We start from the raw sequence: 17,842 nt of genomic DNA, 5'->3' as shown, positions 1-17,842 counted from the left end.
TTTCCACATGAAGACCAGACCTCTGGGCAAGGTGACTTCTCCCAAAATGGTAAGACAGGTTTATCCACATTCTCTGCTTATGTTCTTTTGATGATGATAGTGTTCAAATGTGGTAAGCAGTTGTAGAATTTACTTCTTCCTGCATCTCCTGTGAAAATGAATTGTTCAATGATTTGTTACCCACATAGACTCTGAAGGGGGATTCTCACCTCCACTTAGGCAAGTCTGAAAAACTTGCACAGAACTTTATACTTAGAATGGGCATTTCCATTTTCCCCATAACACCACACATTGTCCTTTGGAAAAAGATCTTCGTCTTTTCAACCAGCACCCTTCTGTTGAGAAGTGTGCAGACAATGGTGATTTGATTGACTAAAACCCAGCTCTGAACAACCAGCCACTTTCCCCACAGAGATGGGAGTGATGGAGTGAAAAAGATCATTCTTTGGGACATTGTGAGCACATCAGTGAAAGGCAGAATGCATTGCCAGAATGTTTAAACAGATGGAAAGCACAGCACATAGCAAGAGCTAGGTCCATTCTTCTGAGTTTCCTGGATAGGTGCAAGAAGTGATAGTTCAAAACTAGATTCCCATTTACTTTCAGAGTTGATTATTCTGAAGATATTTGAAAATTAAACGAGATATTGTTCCTACAAATATAGAGTAAAATCTCTGACTTTATGTAATGTTTTAAACTTTTCCAAAATTCATATGCCAATTTTCTCTGATGTTTCAACATTCCTAGACCTTCAAAGGTATAGACGTTAATTGATATCTCTTGTAATTATTAGGTAATGGATGCAATGAGTTTGCTGATAGATATTGATTATACATATTGACAAAGATAGACACTAGTTAACCAGGGAGTTCTAATATCTAGCTCCAGTTTTCCATGCTGCGGAATTAAGCCAGATCTTCCTGTACCAATTAAGTAATAATGGTAGCCTTATCTCTTACATGACATAAATAACCCAGTGATTTCTAAATTGTTCAGAAATATTGATTTTTCAGCACTATTATTCATTGTGAATAATATGAATAATAATACGAATAATATTATTCATATTATTCAAAGAAATGAGTAAACTTTTTCGGTTTCATTTTGTTGGCACTCTTATCTTGTGGCTCTTCAGAGATAGTCATTGCACTGAGTGTCCAATTGCTTAAAAATACTAGAACATTGAAAAACAAAACAAAACATGAAAATGTCCATGTTTCATATTTACTCCACTGTTCTCAAGTACTCTTCTTTGGTGTTTGTGTGGTACAGAGTACAGAGTTTAGATGTGAAAATTTCAAATTAGAGTCTGGCTAAATCACAGCCCTGCCTCTTCATCTGTAAAATAAAGCCAAAGAAAAATGCTTTTTACACTCTCTTCTTGGGGCATATAAAATCATATTAGTATTTCTTAAGAACATAATTTTGAGAATTTAACCTACTCTTGAGGAGTAGCAGGATCGATGCTGTGATCTTTATGAGCCTGATGAGCTCAGAGTCAGAGGTGGTGCTTAGAGTCGTGCCATAAAGGGTATAATCTAGAGATAGAAACCCATGTGATCAGGTTTAAAACAACATTAGTGAACATAAATGATACCTCCAGTTGACAAAGACCTTGTAATTCAAGCATTCATTTCATAAACACCTATTAAAATGAAAAGCTGTGAAGTTGCTCATATGAATTTCATATAGTAGTTGCAAGTGCTCAGGACACAAAATCAGAGAGGCTATATCCTGTCTCTTCAAGGAAAACTTTGGCTTTTCATAATTGCTTTAAAGTCTGATGAGCTTGTCTGGAAAGTAAGGCATTTCGCCTTGCATAAGACTGACCCTAGTTTGATCCCTGGCACCATATATAGGCCCCTGTGCACAGAAAGATGAGTAAGCCCTGAGCACTGTCAGATGTGACCTCATCCTTCCCCCACAGAAAGAACCCACAGCTTTTAGTTTTGATATTTTTGTACGGCCGTCACCAAGTTTTAAATTTTTTGTATTGTCCTTTATTATAAATGACACACTGCCCAAACAGTTTCACCTGGACTAATTCTAATATATTATTTATGTACCACTGCTGGTGGACTGGAGCAATAGCACAGTGGGTAGGGCATTTGCCTTGCATGAGCCCAACCCGGGTTTGATTCCTCCATCCCTCTCAGAGAGCCCGGCAAGCTACCAAGAGTATCCCATCACCTGCACCGCAGAGCCTGGCAAGCTATCTGTGGTGTATCTGATATGCCAAAAACAGTAATAACAAGTCTCACAATGGAGACATTACTGGTGCCCGCTTGAGCAAATCGATGAACAGTGGGACGACAGTGCTACAATGCTACAGTGCTACCACTGCTGGTGCAAAGACCTATCTTGATGATGCTTATATTTTCTCTCTTTTTCTTGGCCATCTCTGGTGCTGTCTTAGTCCCAGTCTCGCTCATCACCTGTCTAGTGGCTGGAAGAACTTCTCAGATGGGCTGTGAACATTGCGTGTGTGTTTCTGCATCTCTGGCCATTTTCTTCCCACTGTCCCATCCTTCACTCTCTGAGCCTACCCTGTGTGCTTCAAATTCTGACTCAGCCTCCTGATCCTAAAATGGACTTTTTTCTTCCTCACTAATATTCCTCTGAATCCCAAGCAGATGATTGTATAAGTCAATTTTAGTTATGATTCCCGTGCATGTTACTCTGGGTTATACTTCTTTTAACAGATTCAGCAACTGATGTTTATGGGTACCATGTCAGATCCCCAAGAGTGGAGTAATAGGCAGGATTGGTGAACTAGCGCCATGTCTTCTGGTTTTCTTTTCTTTATTTTTAAAATTATTTGAAGCTTCAGGGGAGTTGGACCATACCTGGCAGTGCTCAGGGGCTCTTCCTGGTCCGAAGCTCAACAATGACCACTGGCAGTGCTTAGAAAACCATATAAAATGCTGGGACTGAACTGAAATCAGCTACATTAAAGGCAAGTGCCTTGATCCCTGTGCCTTCTCTCCAGCCCAAGCACCATGTCTTCTAAGGAAACACTTGGTAGATGTCATTTATCCACTCACCCTGCAGGCATGTATAATTTTTGTTTTGTTTTGTGATTTTTTTAAAAAAAATTAAATCTCATAGCCAGTTTACTGTGACCCACAAAGCTAATAATAATAATAAAAAGGTTCTTTAATGGTTGCTGCTGTATTCATGCTCCTATGAGAGTCTGTGGTCAGCTCTTTGAGAAATTTGTGCCCTTCCATTTAAAGCCTGTTGCTTTTTGTATAGATGTAACTTCACAGTTGGTTCCTTCCTTTAAACAACCCAGGCTGATGATTAAATTTGAGGACCTGAGAAGAATGCATAATACCCCAGAGGAGGCTGTAGACATTAAAATTCGGAGGGAAACTGGGGCCACTGGTGATGGGATAGGTGTTGGGACACTGTATGCCTGAAACTCAGCTATGATGAGCTTTGTAAACCATGTTTCTCAAATGCAAACTGAAAAAAAAAAAAGGAAAAGAACTGAACCACAGAGAAAGTAAATAGATCTCTATGAATCACCATCACTGTCACTGTAACCCCTTTGCCCATCAATTTGCTCGAGCGGGCACCATTAACGTCTCCATTGTGAGACTTGTTACTGTTTTTGGCATATCGAATACACCATGGGGAGCTTGCCAGGCTCTGCTGTGCCGGCCGGATACTCTCAGTATACTTGTCGGGCTCTCCTAGAGGCGAAAGAATCGAACCTGGGTCAGCCACGTGCAAGGCAAATGCCATACCTGCTGTGCTATCACTCGAGATCTCTATGAAGAATAATAATAATGAATAATATCTTGAGCACAATCGTAGAAATAAGCTCATGGAGTTCTGGGAACATGAGGAGAGGGAGCGTGTGAGGGGAAACTTGTTGGACAGTTGATTTTACTGAGGACTAGGTGCCAGCTACGTCACAGACAAAGGGAAAGAAACTACAGCCCGGAGGAAAGTCTTCTGAGCAGCGCAAGGACAGAACAGTGAGCACTGGCACTAGGTAAGGAGAAAGAGGCTTGTGGGAGATCTCAGGGAAGGAAAGATTTGGCATTGGCAAGGGCTTTGTTGTCAGCTTATCAGCATGTGTGGAGTCATTAGAGGGACAGTTTATCAGCATAACAGAATTGGTTTTCAGGAAAAGGCCACAGCAGATCCATCTGCAGAACCCTCTTCTCAGGAAAACACGAATGAGTGGTCTAATGGTATGCATCTCCTTAAGGTAGGATGAAGTGCTTTACCCCTCATATATGAGAAAGTTAAAGCTCAAATGTGCTCTTTGAGGGGGTTAGGATGAGGGCTCTTGGAGCTGAGCACCTGCTTGGCATGCAGGAGGCCTGGGTTTGGTCCCTGGCACCACATACGCTTCCCTGACCTGGCAGTATACCTTGAGCACCTCTAGGTGTGGCTCCAAATCCCAACTCCCAACTTCAAGTAAAATACTATCAATGCGTCATGTCCTTTCCTGCTGAGGGTAGTCTTGACAAGCAGCTAATACATTGGTGGTGAAATACATCTCATTTTACTTATTTTAAAATGATTTTTATAAATTAACTTATGATACATGGTTCCTGTCATTGAAGGGAGGCTTATTTCTATACCTATTTGGTTAGTTCATTCCCTAACACATTTCAATTTGCTTGTATTAAAGACCTCATTTTTAAGAATCAGGTTCTCTTCCTCTTTTTCTCTTCACTTCTTAAATCCTATTTTATTTTCTTTAATTTTTTCTGTATGTAGACTCCATATAGTACTTATGGCTCTACACTCAGCGATCACTCTTGGCGGAACTCAAGGAACCATACTAGGTTCTGGAGATCACACCTGGATCGCTGCATGCTAGGCCTTATCCACTGTTCTACCACTCCAAATTCCCCTAATTTTTAAGATACTTTGAATTACTTACTGGAACTTTTTTTTTTTTTAAGTTTCATGCTGTCATTCCCACATTGCCTATTTGCTGTGTCATTGTGTCAGAGATCATTTTTTGGGGGGAAGAAAATTTGTACTGAAATCAGATTAGCTTTCTTACTTCCAAAATAAGTACATGAATGTGTGAAATTATTTGTGCTTACAGCAACTATTAGTTTGTTTTGTTTGGGAAGCACACCTGCTCAGGGGCTATTCCAGACACACTGCTTGAAGGCTCTTCTGTCAGTGCTCTGGGGATCATGTGACTGAGATGGAACCTGGGCTTCACACAGGCAAAGTCTGTGCTCCAGACCTTGTCCAATAAGTGGTATTTTGTGAGTTTTAAGAGCATAATGTAGCATATCTAGTATTCAAGTCAATTGAATGATGTTCAGGATTATTCTACTTTTAATTTATATTCTTTGCCTTAGGGCTGGAGCTATAGCACAGCAGTTGGGCGTTCGCCTTTCATGTGGCCGACCCAAGTTTGATTCCTCTGCCCCTCTCGGAGAGCCCGGCAAGCTACCGAGAGTATCGAGCCCACGTGGCAGAGCCTGGCAAGCTACCCGTGCGTATTGGATATACCAAAAACAGTAACAATAAGTTTCTCAATGAGAGACGTTACTGGTTCTCGCTCGAACAAATCAATGAGCAAAAGGGATGACAGTGACAGTGATTCTTTGCCTTATTCATAAATTAGAAGTCAGACCAGGCCAAACTTGATTACACCTGATTTTGGACTCAGGTCTCTCTCCTAGTCTGGATGCCCTTGGATGCTTTGTTTCTGTCATTTCCTGATCCTGTGTGTGTGTGTGTGTGTGTGTGTGTGTGTGTGTGTGTGTGTGTGAGAGAGAGAGAGAGAGAGAGAGAGAGAGAGAACTGGTTCAGAACTGGTTCACTTTTCTGTTTAATTGAGATGAAATTTGCATGCAAGTATTTGCAGTGCATGCTTGGACAAGTTTTAACAAATGTGATCCAGAGAGCACCCACAGATGCCAGCTTCGTCAGCTCCTTCTCATTCTTTGTTCCAGGGACCCCTGACAATTTCCGTTGTCAGAATTTGGTTTTAGAAACTCACATAAACACAACCTGAGACCACGTGCTGTCATGGGTCATTCCACCTTTCTTTGCTCCCAGGATAACTTAGATAGCCAGCCATATTGCTGCATTGACCACAGTTTATCAACTCTGACTCCATCGATCATAAATATCACACCTTACCCCCACCTTTTTCTTTAAATCAATGATGAACATTGGATTTGTTTTTAGCTAAGGGCTATTGTAAATAAAACTCTGACCTGGGGCTGGAGAGATAGTACAATGGTGCTTGCCTTGCATGTGAATGATCTGGGTTCAATCCCTGATACCACATATGGGCAGTGATCCCTGAGCACAAAGCTAGGAGTAAGCTGTGAGCACAGCCAGTGTGGTCCCAAAACAAAAACAATACTTTGTGATACACCTATGTGTACAACTTTTCATGAGGACTCATTTTCTTTCTCAAGACCTATGGGTCTTACATATCTCCCCCTCACCCCGCCCTGGAAAAAAAATCAATTATACTTCTGGCACCTGCCAGCAATATATGTGAATTCCTGCTATATCACATCCACTTGTAAATTTCATTCATTCTTTTGAGAGTGAAGAACATAAAAATTTACAACTGTTATAGAAGCTCTAAAAGTTATATAATACAAATTGTTAACTATAATTTAAGCATATGGATAGCATATTTCATAATGAATACTGAAAGCTTTAACAGTGCTGGCTTATGTTTTCTCATCTTCATCATCTTCAATTATTTAAATATGTGCATGATACCTGTTAATGCTTTTTATAGCTGATCTATTAAATTTGTTCATGCATTCCTATATTTATTCACATTTCAAATTTTTTGCTTTGTTAAAATGTTGCCAACAGTTAGTTGATTTTTTTTTCTTGCGGTTTTTGGGTCTTACCTGGTGGTACTCAGGATTTACTTCTGGCCCTGTACTAAGGGATTAGGGAGCACATGTGGTACTGGGGATCATATCCAAGCCAGCTATGTACAATGAAAGTGCCCTACCAACTGTACTATCTCTAGACCAACAGTTGGTCTTTTTGGTAATCCACCATAAAGCTCAAAAAACAGTCATTTATTGGGACTGGGGAGATAGTACAGCAGTTAGGGCTGTTGTCTTGTACACAGCCAATCTGATTTCAAATTCCACCATCCTATATGGTCTCCTGGGCACCTCCTGAGAGCAGAGGCATCAGTACCCCCGATCATCACTGAGATGATCTGATTGACTCATCACTGAGGGGGTACTCATCACTGAGTACCCCCTCCAGAATCAGTCTTTTCTTGTGGGTAATATTTGAAAATCTCTGTAAGCCTAATTAATCAGACAATTCAATAAACATGACTATTTCCTGAGAATATACACGTTCTATCACTAATTTGCATGTAAAAACAATATGAAGATGCTGCCACTCCAGCCAGGGACCCTACATGTTCAGGTCTTCTTTATAAAAATGTGTTCATGGGCGCTGCTCTTCCCTCCCTCAGGCTCCCCAGTTAGTTACCTGAAGGGAGGGAGCAAGATGGCGAAGCCAGTCAGCGTTCTGTGCTTAGGGAGCAGGAGGTCAGTTCTGGTCTGGTGGGCCAGCCCAGGAGATTTGGATTTCTAATGTACGCCCCCTGTTTTTCAAACAGATCTTGTTCCCTCTGTATCCTAACTGTGGGTGACTCTTGGTGTCGTATGGCACCTCCCAAGGTCACCAACTTTAGCCGTGAGCAATGAAATGCATGCTCCAGGGACTAGGTTTGGGAACACAGATCAGGCTTTGGGCTTCTGGGGCCTCAGTTTCCTCATGGTGAGGTGAGTATCAGTGGCTTGACTATTAGCAGGAAATAGGAGGGAGCTGAGTGTGTGGACCCAGCACTTCATCTTCCATCCTACACGCTTCCCCTCCCTTCTGATCCTCTTTCTGAATACACACATCACTCTCAAGTTTCCTTAACCAAAGTATGATTTTAGGGTTTCTCCCTGGGAAAACCATGACAAAATGATTTTATAGCCTGTTCAGAGAGTGACTAAACTTGACAACAATTGTGTTTGGTGACAACCTGTGTCTTCATGTCCTGCGCCTGCTTTGATATCAGCCTTTTTCTTTCCGTGCCCCAAATAGGAAGTTTCCTATCGCTGCCTGGGCTGAAAACAAATCCTTTTACCAGTAATGCATTTTTACGGAGAAGAGCTTTCAAACACCTTAACTCTGTAATATTCAAGTTCTCACTCACCAACATCTAAAGCCCTTCTAATTTCTTCCTTTTTCCTTTCTTTTTCTTTTTGTGGTGGTAGTAGACGTGGCTTGTGTTCCTTGGGGTTGTGGTGGGGTGGGGGGAGAATTAGTGTTATGAAACTAAACCAGATTAAGGGGGGATGTGAATTAGATTTGGTAGCAGATGGCACTGTGGAAATTAAAGGTTCTTTGAGAATGGAAGCGACAGCGGCTTGCTTCTGTTCGAGTCCCTCCCGTTTGTCTGCACACTTGATGGACGGGTATAAATCACAACAATCCCGTCTTGACAGCCAATTTCGAGCATTTGATCTAGTTAAAGACACGGCTTATTCTGCTCCGCGCACCGAGACCTGCTTCTCTATTTTCTCACAGCCCCTGGTCGTTCTTAGAAACGCACACTCACCTGTCTCCCGTTAATGAAATTTTTCTTAATTACAGTTTTAGCTCTTTAAGTCCTAATTGCCTTGCCATTCAGCCTGAATTCTCTCCTATCTCCAAGGGGTTTCTTCTCCCCTCCTCTCTTTGACTCCTGCACGTGCTTTTGTTGTCCTGAAAGATCTTTGTATTGTTGAAAGTTGTCAAAAGCACAGTCCAGGAATCCTGCAGACCAAAGTCATTCTCTTTTAAGGAGGAAGGCTTTCTGGCAACAAATTTGGCAAATCAGACACATTTTTTAAAAAGTGGTCAGAAGCAGTCTGCAAATGGTGATTAGCATAATAAAAGGGCAAGAAAATGTGAGTAAAAGCATTCCCCCATTCCTTTGGTTAGTGTGGGCTGCAGAAAATTGTCTAAAATCAGTCTCATCAGGCAAAAAGATGTTACCACCAACCAAAGTGTTGCAACCAGTTTGTGCCTCTGGTGGCCTGGCGGTGACCTCGGAAATCAGAATTAATGAGATGCACCCAGGTCAACTCTAAGACTCAATAAAGACCAGCTCCTGGGGGGTGGGGTACACAGCCAGACTTCCGGGTCTGCTGGGGAAATCAGGGGTGTCTCTCATGGGCCTTGTGGGGCTCTGGGCATCCAGACCCATCCTGGAAAAGGTAACAGAGGAGCTGGGTGGGGGTGGGAGCACTCAGAAAGAAAGTGGAGAGCCCGTGAGCAGGCAGCTAACAGTTGGTAGAAATGAAGCTTCCTACTGGCAGCGAAATCAAATGTAGTCACAGCTCCCAGGCACCCTGCTGCTCCCTGCCAGTGTGGAAGCAGCAAGGGGACAAACACTCACTTAAGCCCTGATTGCAGGGAATCGCCCTTTCTGCGGCTCCTCCCACCCTGAATGGAACAAACCTCACACAGCAAAGGCCAAGTGTCCCAGCCCCCAGCTCCCAGCCCCTCAGGCCAGCTGGCCTTTCCTAGCCCCTTGGAAAGGCCTTCTCTGTCACTGTGGCTGCTGCAGTGTTATTTGGTATGTTGTGTATAACACCCCCCCCACACACACACAAACACACAGACACACACACAAACACACAGCGACACACATGTGTGCACACACCTACCTGGGCTGAAAGCAGTAGAAACTCAAGAAGAGGAAGTTTGGACAGTGGACCTAGAGACCATTGTGCTTTTTCATTGAATTCAAATGTACTTTTGGGCCTACTCTGTGGTCTTGGGGGGGGGGGGCGGGGGGGTGCTTGGGGGGGGCAACCAGGCTATTCAGGCAGTGCCTGGGTGCATGTTACATTCAATTCATGCTTCCCCCCTTTGAGCTGTCCCCCAAACCTCTCTGGGTGGTTTGTAGTTTTGTTAATAATAATAATAATAAAGCTCACACACACAAAAGTCTCAACCCCGCCCCCCCCCCCCCGCAGTCCCCACCCCTCTCTCATGAAGGAGGAAATCTAAGGTCCAAGTGGCCACATCTCTGGCCCACTTGCTCGAGGAGCCATAAGAGCACCCAGCCTCCTGGGAGAGGCTAAGAGGCTCCAGCCCCTGCAGCTCGGGGTTGAATTTTGTTTTTCAGAATTGTGACTTTTTCTCGCATGTTTGTTTGGGGGACTTGGGAATGTGTAGACACATCTCTGAGAACCCCTCAGATGTGGCTGCATCCATTGGCTTCACTTGGGGCCATCTCACTGCAAAATAATCCCCACCCCACCCCCAACCTCATCCTGCCGCACTTTTTTGTTTGTTTATTTTTAATTACATCTGTTCTGCTTCCAAACAAAACCTTCCATGTGTCCGTGCGGCTTTGCTGGAAAATATGTTGATTTTTTCCTTACCTGAAAGTAGAATGTCGTATTTCAGCCTCACCTAGTCTTCAGGCAGAGAGTTCCTTGTATTTTCTTCTTTAAAGGAGAGCAGAGAGAAAAGTGCTAGGATTAATCATTAGCTGATTTTCCTTCAATCCTCCCCTGCTTCAGCTGAACAACACCTGATACCAAGAGAATAGAGCAGGAGCTTCTGGGGTCATACATCACCCAAGACTGGCTGTATTTGCATCCAGATGTTAACTACTGCAGACTAAGCTATACAGTTAAGGTACAAAGGAGTTTAACTGCTGTCCGGCAGGGGGGAACGTGCCTTGTTATCTCTGATCCTCTGACTCTAGGGAATCTAGAAATGCTCATGTGTGCTCTGAACAAACTTTAATTCCACACTGATTCCTTCTCCATGGAAAGATTTCTGTATCACTGTAACTCACCTACTTTCTGTTCTGTTTTAGGGTTTGGCTTCCCTTCCAGCGAACTAACTGATTTGCAGGCAGCTGGCTAGCTGGTCATTATCATGGCTTCGGCAGAAACATTTTCTTCATGACTAAAGGGGGCGGGAACTCAGTGATACCAGCCTTTGAAAGCACCTTTATTTTCTACTTCCTCGTAGCAGAGAAAGTAGGAAAGCCAGACGGGGCAGCGAGAGCAGCATTGACCTGGGTTTGATTTGTGAACTCCATCTCGAGCGTCCACATCGGGGCCAAGCATCTAAGTTCTATTGTTATTTGTAAAGATCAGGGCAGAGACATTGCCCAAGTCAGTGTCTCTTTACTTCTCACAAGACGTGCCAAGCTGATCTTCCTTTAGTTGTCAGCCCCCCTGCTGGGTCTGATTTTTCTCTTCACTTGCTCCTTGACACCTTGAAATCAGAATTGTCCGAACACAAGCAAACTTTATTGATCCATATTTCTGTTTGAAAGAGCAGAGATTTGTAGGTGTCAGAGACAATTTCTTTTTCCTAGAAAGCTTCCTGTGGAGGCCTGTCCCTGCCAGGGTATATTTCTGAGATGTGTTCTGTGTTATATTCTGCACGTCTCCTAAGCTTCATTGGGGTGATTAACTTTTGTTGTTCTTGTTAAGCCCCATTTATAGAGCTGCCCCCCTGCTGCTCTGGGCTGTGTCCTCTTCAGCAACGTTCATCTGGTCTGTACAGTATCATTTATTGGCCACAAGAGTGGGTTGACTGTTAGGGATGAGATTCTCAAGTCCTGATCTTTAGGCTTCTTGGTTCCAAGAGAGGTCCTCACTCCAGCAATATTCTTAGGGATCAGAACTCAAAGGTGTATGTTACACAATCTGACTTTCTAGCTGGCAGTTCTGAACATTCTGTTGTAACACCCAGAGGTGTTACCTCCACAGAAGAAAACAGTTGTGTGGAGATAGTTAATCAAGCTGCATTAAGGCAAATATACACACTTGTTAAAACACTTAATTTGCCTCAATAATATTGATTACATGGCAGAAGTTTGTTTAAACAAAATGGTATTTCCCCCTCCTATTACAGTCCTGGAATGCAATCTGTAGAATAGCTAATAGCCATCATCAGTTAAATATCATGTTGGTTATAAAGTAATGTCATAAGAATTGATTTGGACTTGGCAATGGAGGAGAGAGTGCTTTGCCTTCGAAGCTGATGGAGATGATCAGCCAGGATTTTAAGCAGAATCACAGTTCCTATAAACCGTGCATATTTTATAGACTTATAGTGACTCTATATTACATGAGTGCCCATTATATTAAAGAAAATGCTCAGGCAGTTAATTATGCAAAACATCATGTATGCAATTACCCCACATTATTATGTATTTAACAGTTTTATTGATTTGCCAGTAGCTCACTTTACTGTATTTGGAGCTATAAACAAGGTTGTTCACCCCCATTGAAAGAAGTCCAAGAAAACAAGCTCAGGATAAATTACCAAGCGCCTCTGCGATCAAATGCTCCAGACACAATCAACAGTCAGATGGGTGAAGTCTCAGGATATCCCAGGGCCTTCTATTTTCCCATGAAATAGGTGTATTCACCACTAAGCACACCTAAGAGCTCTGGACGACTTCACAGGGGGACACAGGAAGAAGGGATGGGACACTTGGAATTTTCTTCCTTTCTTCCATGTCACTGATCTGATCACTGGGGGCTGGCAGTCCCCAGGTCCCCCGACTCAGGATGCCTCTCCTCTGAGGCCATTTCTCTTGTCATTTCTCTGGATCTTTGCTACTGGAAATACATTCTCTGCTTCCCTTCCTTTGTTTTAGGTCTGAGAGTACAAGTGGAGATTTTGTGGATCTCTCACGATAGTCTGATGGACTCACCAGCATCCCATTTCTTGGCACTGAAGGGTTTCTAGGATCTGAGATATTTTAGGGCAAACCTGGATGGTTCACCAACCCAAATGTCAGAATAAAATTGAATTAGATTGAGGCACTATTGAATGCTCCAACCCTAAAATGCTGATTGGGTTTCAGGGAGCTCCTTCATGGCCCTGATGTTGTCCTTCATGGCAAAGTTACTCATGGACATGTTCTTTCCAAGGGCTGGTGAGAAACAATATGAGAGTCTTTAATGGTTTGTGCCCCCATTTCTTTCGGGGTGGGGGACAGCCACAGTTGTCATAGTGTTGGGAGAGGTTTAGTTCACATTAAGCATGAAGCTGTTGTTTTAAGAGGCTCTCTGCCTAACCCACTCTATTGGACTCTCTCTCTTTTGATCCCTAAGCACCTGCCCGTGGCGAGCTGTTTGCTTGCTTTCATTCCTCATGGAGCATATTGGAGACAGTCCTTTATACTAAATACACAACTTATTTGTTCAAAGATTCAAGAAGCCACCTCTCTAAATCATCATACTTCTGGTCTGTAGGAATCAGTTCCTCCACATTTATTAAAGAAGATTGAAAATTACAGCTGAGTGTGTGTGCCCACGAATCTCTCAGAGCACATGAGCCCCGAATCGGCAGTTCTTTGCAATGAATGATCTCCCTCCATTAGGTTAACCAGGCAGACCTTAAGATATTTCTTATTAAAAGAAAAAAAATCCTTCTGTTCCTTCCCCAACTAAGCCAGTGTACCTTAATGCAATGATGATATGTTAGACCCTGCAGTTGTCAAAGCATCGTATTACTGAGATGCCATAATGACACCCTGTCTCTAGAAAGTAGTCATGTTTTCTCAAATCACACGTTGCACGCTTGATTTCTGACATGACACTTCATTCGCTTGCTCTTCCTTTCTTCAGCACCCCTGCTTCCCTGACAATAGCAGCTGCTGCCCATTTTGTTCCTAAGTGATTTACATTTTGCCACTTTTCCAGTGTGCAATTAGTTGCAGTGGGGAGAAAAGAAAGAAGGAAAGAAAAGCTCCTTGGGAAGTAGTTTGAAGTTGAAACCAGGCCGGCCAGGCTGGGGCCCTGGGAGCTGCCTACTAGTATTTGGAAAGGTTCTCCTAAAAGCAGTGGAACAAAACCAAAACCCCAGAGGCCCTAAATTTTTCATTTTATTTCCTCAACAGGAATTAAATTCTTTCCTCTTTAATGGTGATTTCAGAAGGCAGGAGGCCAGCTTCTCCTTGATTTATTCCTGTTTTGAATAAGTATTCAGCAGTGAGACTTTAGTAGCTTCCTTCCCCTTTCTGAAACCCTGATTCCTGGACAAAGACAAGAACTCTTCCCCTGGCCCCTGCCAAACCTTTCTCTCTCCCCTCTCTCCACCGTGGCTTTGCAAACTTGTTTGATAGTATATATTAATGTGTTTTTATATATTGCTACCTGTAAAATCAGAAGATATGGAATGGCACTCTTAAGGAGAATAAAGAATTGACCAGTAACTTGGGTCTGTCACTGAGGTAGGAATACATTTTTAAAAAAACTCTTTCCTTAGTCTAATGGGAAAACAAAAATCTTGACCATATAAGTTCCTCTTGAAAATTTTAGGCACTGTTTTTCAGTAATGCGGCAAATAGATTCAACTTCTGTGCAAAATCCCAAGGATGAAATTACAGAGATCATTAAGAACTTACAGTTTGGTGACTGGGTCAATATACAAGCCTAAGGAGCATTGCTGTGATTATATTAGTAGTATTCAACAAAGAAAATGACACACTAAGTTTTGTGCAGAATGGAAAAATAGATGAGGGTGGAAATTCACTCTAGTGGCTCTTCATTCAAAGTTGCCCTTTTTCCCCTCAGTCCTGGTATAATCCCTCAAGACAGGTAAACTTGATAATTATAGTACAAATTGGATGTTAAGTTTCTGATTATCTTATTTCCCCGTAGAAGCAATTTAGAAGGACACTTTTGTGTCCATACACGCATATATACACAGTGAATTACCACTCAGAAATTCATTTTGAAATAGTCCAGGACCTATGAAGTTCTGTTTGCCTGCAGCTGAGTCTCCAGTACCAATGTGAATTTTGACCAACCCTGAGGTTAGTAATTCGTTACTATTGCTGAAGCATTATGCTTGTTTTTGCCACAGTGTCTCAAACTGCTTCCCAAATGTTTTTTAGAACAAGGAAATTTTCCTGGCTTCTGAAAGAAGTTAAGTCCCTCAGATGTAGTTTCTGGTATGGAAACCAAATGCTTTTGGTTATTGTTGTTGTTGTTTTCTCTCTGAGTGGCTCTTCCTGCTACTGCATATATGCATGCATGAAGGCTTTTGGAAAGTCATTTGTGTTGGTCTTCCCACATCCTCATTTCTCTTAAAATAATAAAATAAGAACAATTGGGTAGTGGTTTTAAAACAAATATTTCCTATACCTCTGTGACATGTATTGCTATTCATAATTCTTTACTAAATTTAGTTTTTTTTATTAATCCAATGTGACCTAAAATTTCTGCATTTACAGCACAACGTGGAATTGGGCTTATTCTCTCTGGCAGCAGATAAAGCCATCATCTTCAGAATGGCTCTTTCTGACAAAAAGGTGTTCTTTTGAAATAAAGTCTTATTCACTACATTCCTCTTAGAGTTAATGTGAATTTTAGTGCCTCTAATTTTAGATTGAAGTCAAGTCTAGAATAAAACCCACCAGCTGACAATTGAATTTATAGATAGTTGTGAATATTTCAGGCTTGAATAATAGAGCTGTAGAATTTCAGAGACAGAGAGGGAGAGAATTAAGACCGCTGTAGTTTGAGTATAATTCAGTGGTGTCTCAAAAGTGCTCAGTGTAATGAGCTAAGTAGTAATTAAGTGGCAACTGTGTTCTTCCCAAGCTTCTGTTTAGGCGTCACTCCAGCCCCAGGCAGGGTGATACCCAGGCAGGTCTCAGGGCTGAGACGGGGGCTGTATTCTCTGCTGGCCCTTAGCCTTTGCCTGTGTAATTGATTTCTGTGGGAGCCTTCTTTGATTCTTTTCCAGAACTTGGTGAACACTTTTGAAGACTCTTGGTATCGAGACATTTCTGCCCTGGACTCTGGAGGTCGACCCAACTTCCAGTCCCAACTCTTCCACTCTCTCCTTTGAACTTCCTCCTTTCTAAAAATTGAGTGCTCTCAGGGTCTTTTTCTAAAAGTTGTCCCTGGAATGAAAGGAGACGATTCTGGTGTCATGTTGGGGCCACGGGCTGGATGAGCACTTGGTAAATCATACCTTGGACAAGCATGTGTCCTCCTGGATAAAGGAGATCCATGGGGGATAGCAGCTGGGTCTGCAGAGAAGGGGAGTCTTGATAAACACAGTTTGCAGCTTGTCAGTTTCTTTTGCTTGCTCCAGTGTCCAGGCTTGGGGTACTGAAGACAGTTTCTGGTCCCAACTCTTCCTCCCAGAACTCAAACTCCAAGGCTGTCCTTGCTTTCCAGGAAGGAAAGGCTAGCAGATTTCTGCACAGTCTGGACTGAGATTGGGTGTCTCACTGATTGGAGGGGTCTGCCCACTGCTAGCTCCAGACTAGCACTGGGTGTCCAGGCACCTGACACTGCCATGCATAGGAAGACATGGCAAATAGCTGCTCTACAAACAGGGGCGCTTCTGGCCCATGCTTATTTTAAACTCAGGAATGCTGCCTGTGTTTAGAAATTCTTGAGAAAACAAAAAAAAAAGCCCAGGAAAAGAAAATTGGGACATAACCAACCATGGAGGATCAAGAGAGAGAGAGCTTGATGGCAGACAATTCTCTTTGGGACCCACGAAGTTCCCAGCAATGCTCAGTCTGGGAGACAGCACAGGGAAGTGTCAGAAGCAGAGCCTGGTGAACCAATGGTGAAAGAGTTAATTGTCACCATAGCTGTGAGAATTCAGAGCCAGAGGAAAGGGGAACCACCATGTTTTAGTACCCTAATAACTTCTAACTCGCATATAAGATCGTAATATATGTGCGAGCAGTCCGGTAATTATCAGGTAATAAGTGAAGTGGTGGACGTTCTAAATTAGAAGGAATTCGCTGGGCTGCAGTAAGTCAGGGCTGACCCGCTTTCTTTCAGACGTTGACTGGAGGAAAAGTGCTTAGCCCAGAGTGCAAGCAGGGAGACAGGGAGAGCGATCTATTAATTACCATGCTCATTAACAGTGATGGGACAGGCAGCAGATGCGGGGTACAGGCTCCGCCTGCAGCCTGGCGGGGGGTTGGGGGTGGGGGTGGAGGGTGCCTGCTTCTGCTTCTTCCTGTGGACAGTGTAAGCCTGAGGATGAAGTTGGGGGAAGTATTTTTGTACTTTGCTCTTTGAACTTTCCCAGGAAGAAAGCACAGCCCACTTTCCTAGGTGAAATCTACATGCTAAGAGGCAAATTCTTGCTCTCTGGAGGCTCTTGGGACTGCCTCTGTCCAACAATTCAAAATCCCTGGATTCAAAATCCCGTGTTTTGCTTGGCTTTAAGGCAACAGGACAAGCGGGGGGAGGGGATGATGGAGAAGATCAGGAAGGAGCGCAATGATGAAATATGAGATTTATGGTGACAGAGATAATTGCATCCCGTTGGTTATTCTGAGACTACTCCCCCAAATTCTAGTGAATGGCCATTACCCAGTGGGATTCCCATAAATCAACTTTCCACTGGGAAGCAATTATTGGTGTCCCTTTCTCCACTGTCACCTCTCCTTTCGAGAGAGGTCTCTCGGAAGGTTCTTAGAGATTTTGCTAAAAGGGGTTTTGCACTATGGCAAAGCAGAGAGAAAGGGGGACCAATTCTATCTTTTCATCTAATTACCTTTTCAGAAATTTAATCACTTATGTGACTAACAAAGAAAGTAGCAGTATGTTTCTCCTAGATAAGAGGGAACATTTGTCTGAGTAGCTGCCTCTTTAAATTTTCTTTTAGGACTCAGGATGTTAAAAAACCCAAAAGGAGGGGAGAGTGAGGGTCACCATAAATGCCACTTTCCCCCTGCAGAACAAATTCCTATACATTCCAGATACAGGTATTCATAAGATTTGGGTAGATTTTTCTGTTTCCTCTCATAAGCAATGGCACAGGAAATTAAAGGCGCGCTTACTTATATTTA

At 42.8% G+C, this 17,842-nt stretch overlaps 1 protein-coding gene across 8 annotated transcripts in view; it reads left to right on the top strand.

Annotated features, from left to right (window-relative positions):
• The window catches only part of ESRRG (estrogen related receptor gamma), a 597,387-nt gene that overhangs the window by 396,140 nt on the left and 183,405 nt on the right, over positions 1–17,842 (top strand). The gene's annotated exons all lie outside the window — the stretch shown is intronic.

The sequence above is a fragment of the Sorex araneus genome, chromosome 7, assembly GCF_027595985.1.
Source record: "Sorex araneus isolate mSorAra2 chromosome 7, mSorAra2.pri, whole genome shotgun sequence".
In the NCBI taxonomy this organism is placed as follows: domain Eukaryota; kingdom Metazoa; phylum Chordata; class Mammalia; order Eulipotyphla; family Soricidae; genus Sorex; species Sorex araneus.
This window is presented reverse-complemented; position numbering and strand designations above follow the sequence as displayed.